This window comes from Siphateles boraxobius, unplaced genomic scaffold (genome assembly GCF_051911475.1).
Source record: "Siphateles boraxobius isolate OS27281-9 unplaced genomic scaffold, OSU_SipBor_1 296, whole genome shotgun sequence".
Lineage (NCBI taxonomy): Eukaryota > Metazoa > Chordata > Actinopteri > Cypriniformes > Leuciscidae > Siphateles > Siphateles boraxobius.
Window position 1 is genome coordinate 390,001 of NW_027508915.1, and position 5,000 is coordinate 395,000.

Genomic DNA, 5,000 nt, shown 5'->3' on the forward strand with positions numbered 1-5,000 from the left:
ATTTCCTTTTTCAGCAACATCTTATATATCATTTTCACATTTATCTCAGACAAATACTTCTTATTATTATTTTCCATAATGTACATTTCTGGAATTCCCCAATTTCCCACTTTAACAGTCTCTCTCTCTATCCTTTCCACCCAGCTCTTAGGCAGGCTTATTTTAATATTTTCACACTCACGGTCCACTTTTGCTTGTTCAATCTCATCATCCCATCCCACCACACAGTCATATATTGCCCTATTTGGTAAGAACCCCTTCACATATTCATATGCCATATCTTTTACTTTTCTAATACCCGCTCTCATGAACAATCTATTGTAAAGCATTTTCCCTCCTAACCTTACTTTTGGATTCAAGAAAATTGGCTGATGATGCACTTGATTTATATTCTCACATTCATATCCCACATTCACTACAAACTCAGACCATGCACTAAAGACTTCCTGATAAAATAATGGCATCTTTTCAATCATTGGTTTTTTTAAGGCCATGAACAATCCTTCCTCACCACATCCTGCACTTTTATCTAAGTAATTTCTCATATAACCCTTCCATCCATACTCTACTTTATCATATAGATATTTTTTTATCGCTTTCACTCTTATTGCCTTTCTTTTAACTTCTAAATCAATCAACTTCAAGCCTCCCTCCTTATAATCCGCTATTAGAGTTTTTGCTGATATTCTAACTCCTTTACCTCCCCACAAAAAAATATTCACTGTCTCTTTAATTCCATTCAACACCCAATTTGGTAGGTCTATTACCCCCATCACATAGTTACATTTTGTAAGCAATAATGAATTAGCTACTACTACTTTGCCTCTTAATCTTAACTCCCTTAGTCTCCAAAATTGTAAAACTTGTTTAATTTTATTTAATATTCCTGTCCACGTAGCATCTCTAGCTTCTTTTACATTTACTCCTATGTTTACACCTAGAATCTTCAAATACTCTGTAGTTATTTTAAAGGGAGTGTCTGACCCTTTTATATCCACACCTCCTATACTCATTATTTCGGATTTATCTACATTTATTTTTGCACCTGACGCTTTTCCGTATGTTCCCATATGTTCCCTTATTCTATTTATACTCTCTATGTCCTTAACTGTAAATGTGGTATCATCTGCATACTGATGAATAATGCTGACTCCCCCATAGGGTATTTGAATTCCTCTTATTTCTTTATCTCCTTTAATCAGTGTTGCCAAAGGCTCTGCTGTTATTGAGTATAGCAATGGCGACAATGGACATCCTTGCCTAACTGACCTCTCTAAAGGAAAAGGGTCAGTTAACACCCCATTAATTTTCACACAACTCTTAGCATTATCATATACTAACTTTATCCACCTTAGAATCCTCTCCCCAAATCCAAATCTTCTCATTGTTTGCTCCATGAAGCTGTGCTCTACCCTATCAAACGCCTTATTTAAATCCATCGATAAAATCAAACCGCCCTCTCCATCCTTTCCCATGCTTTCTACTACATCCCTTATTGTACTAATTGTGTCTGTGATATCTCTTCCCATTATGCTGTATGCTTGATTTGGTGATATTATTGTCCCTACTACCTTTTTTATTCTATTAGCTAATACTTTTGTTAAAATTTTATAGTCTGTGTTTAAAAGACTCAATGGTCTATAATTTTCCAACTTAAGTGGACTCCCCTTATTTTTGTACAAGATGGTGATTACTCCTAAACCCATTGATTGTGGCATTTCCCCTCTCTCTTCCATACTCTTATAGAGCTTCCACAATATTGGTGCTATAATATCAACAAAAGTCTTATAAAATTCATGTATTAGACCGTCTGCACCTGGGCTTTTATTCGGTTTTGTTTGCTCTATTGCTTCTTTTATTTCTTCAATCCTTATATCTCTTTCACACATACTTTTATCCTCTTCATTTAACCTAGCACTTACAGTATTTAAAACCTCATCCACACAGTCCTGTTTTACACCTTCTTTCTTAAATAATTCTCTATAAAACGACTCTACTACTCTTATTATCTCCACATAATCAGTTACTTTTATCCCTTTTTCATTTTCCAACTCAAAAATATGATTTTTCCTCTGCTTTTTTTTCTCTAAGTTCAGAAAGAACTTTGTACTCCTTTCTCCCTCTAAAGCATACTGTGCCCTACTCCTTACTATTGCACCCTTACTTTTTTCTTTTTCATATTCCTCCATCTCTGCTTTTATCTTCAAAAAACATTCTTTTCCGTGCTTAGGATCCCTATCTATTTTCTCTGCTTCCTTCTTTAATGCATTTTCCATTGCTTCTACTTTACTCCTCCTCATGAAATCCCTTTGTTTTGAATATCTAACACTTCTTTTTTTTATTTTTGCTTTCATTATTTCCCACCATTCACACACATTTTCATTAAACAATGGGTTTGCCATTTCATACCTTATACATTTGCTGATATTTTCTTTATATGCCTTTTCCTTTAGCAGAGATGCATTCAAACACCACACTCCCCCACCTCTCTCTTCCGTATTTACACCGAACTTAACTGTCATAGCAGCATGGTCACTTATTCCTATAAACTTATATTTCACATTTTTCACGTATCCTAACATTTCCCTTTTAATTAAACATAAATCTATTCGGCTTTGCTTCAAACTCCCCATCACCATTTGCCTTCTAGAAAACTCTCTTTTATAAGGATTTTCCTCTCTCCAAGCATCAACTATATCCTCGCTCATCATCCATTCATTTAAATATTTCCTAGACACATCTGATTTAAAATTTGCACTACTTGATGCATCTAGTCTTGTGCACCAAACATTGAAGTCTCCCATTACTATAAATTTCCCTTTACATAACGGCTTAATTTCTTTGAAGACTTCTTTTCTTTCAGTTTCTACATTAGGCGCGTAAACATTTATCAACCTAAGTAGCTCATTGTGAAACATAAAATCTATTACTAACAATCTTCCTTTACCATCTTTATAAATTTGTTGTACATTATACACTCTATCCCTCTTTATCAAAATCGCCACACCACAAGCTTTTTGATTTCCATGGTTTACAAAAATGTCATCTTCCCACTCTTTTTTTATATTTCCCATTATTTCTTCCGACCAATGCGTCTCTTGTAAACATATTATGTCTACTTTAAGCACTCCCTTCACCTTCTCAAACTTGTTTACATCTCTTAGTCCATTGGCGTTCAAGCATGCAATATTCATAACGCCACACATAATATATATTATAGTTTTAAGGAATCTCAAACTCATTTCAGTAAATCCAATTCCTTACTTTTTTGCAGTATGCTCCTCCTTCCCATTTTTCTTTCTTTTCTTCTTTATGCTCTTTTCCTCACTTGTGTCCATTTCCTCCTCCACGTTTAATGCTGGGTTCTCTGACATCTCCTTTTCTCCCCTCCCTCCTTCATCCTTCTCCTTCATACTTTTTGCACCTTGACTTTCACCATCACCTTTCGATATCTCTCCATTGTCTTCTTCGCTCTCCCGTTCTTTCAATATTTTTGCTTTTCCGTCTCTTAAATGTGTCCCTTCATCTAGTTCCAGAACTTTATTTTTTCCTCCTCTTTCTCTCTGCCATAGTCCTGAGACCGCTTCCTCTCGACCACTCTCTCTCTCGGCAGCTCTCCGTTCTCCTTTTCCTTCTTTTTCGCACCAAGTGCCACTTCTCACCTCTTCTCCAGCCGCTACACCTTCCCCCTCCTCACTTTCCTCCTCCTCATCCACCTCGTAAAGATCTGATGGCTCACCTTCGATGCTCTCTTCTCCCATCTCCGCCGGCGTTTCACATACACACAGTCCATACCTCATCTGACACTCCTTGCAATTCCCCTCCTTACACTCCCGTGCGTAGTGTCCCTGCTTGTTGCACTTGAAGCACTTGAAGCTTGGGCAGTCTCTCACTATGTGCCCCGGTTGAATGCACAAGCGACAAACTTTCACCTGTCTGTCATGGATGACTCTGAAGTGCTCCGTACCTCCCATTGTGTCAAACTTTGTGGAATATGGCAAGGATTTGACCGTATCAGTGAACTTGACTTTTAAAAATCTGGTCCCATCCGCTATATCAGTCCCTGGCCACATTCTCCTCTTTATTCTTGAGACAGCCGTCACTCCCCATTCCGTTAGCTTTCTCATTATTTCCTCATCCTGGATGTACGTAGGCAGACCCAGGAATGAAACTACCATCTCAGTGCTGTTTATTTCTTTCGCCATGATTCTGCTCTGTTTTATCTTTAATCCATCCAATATTTTATCTTTTCCTTTCTCCTCCTCCATTGTTAGTTCATATTCCTTTGGAGTTTTGTACCTGCATCCGATGACCACTCCACATTCCTCTCTTACTTTCTTCAGCAGTTCCATCATGGTTATTCTGTCCTCTCCCTCTATCTCCACCAGCACTGTTAGTCTCTTCTCATAATTCCTTCTCCTTTGTTCATCTTCACCGCCATTTTCACTCACATTCCGCTTGTCCACTCCTCTTCCCTTTTCCATGTTGTCCGCTTGCAATCCCACCTCCACTGTGCCAGAAGTACTAATCCCCAAACAGCAGAAATGCCGTTTGGGGAGTAAATAACTCCACAAATTACAATTCCTTGTTTAATAAAGGGTTGTTTTAGCACAAAACTCAAAATATCTTCCAAACAAACACTCTCCACCTGTTCTCTCCACTGACTCTACCACTTCCTGCTTCCACTAGGGCGTGCCCAAGGTGGTATGGCCGTAAGCGAAAACAGCTGCCAAAATTGGGCTATTTAAAAGGTTAGACCATTAATGAAGAAAACTAAGAAGAACTTTTGAAAAAACTCAAACTCTTTCATACTCTCTGTAGAATCTCAGAGACTTTTAAAGGCTTTCTGAAGAAGCTCAGTGAGTCTTTTTTTTAAACTAAGAAGAACTTTTGAAAAAACTGAAACTCTTTCATGCTCTCTGAAGAATCTCAGAGACTTTTAAAGGCTTTCTGCAGAAGCTCAGTGAGTCTTTTTTTTTTAAACTAAGAGGAACTTTTGA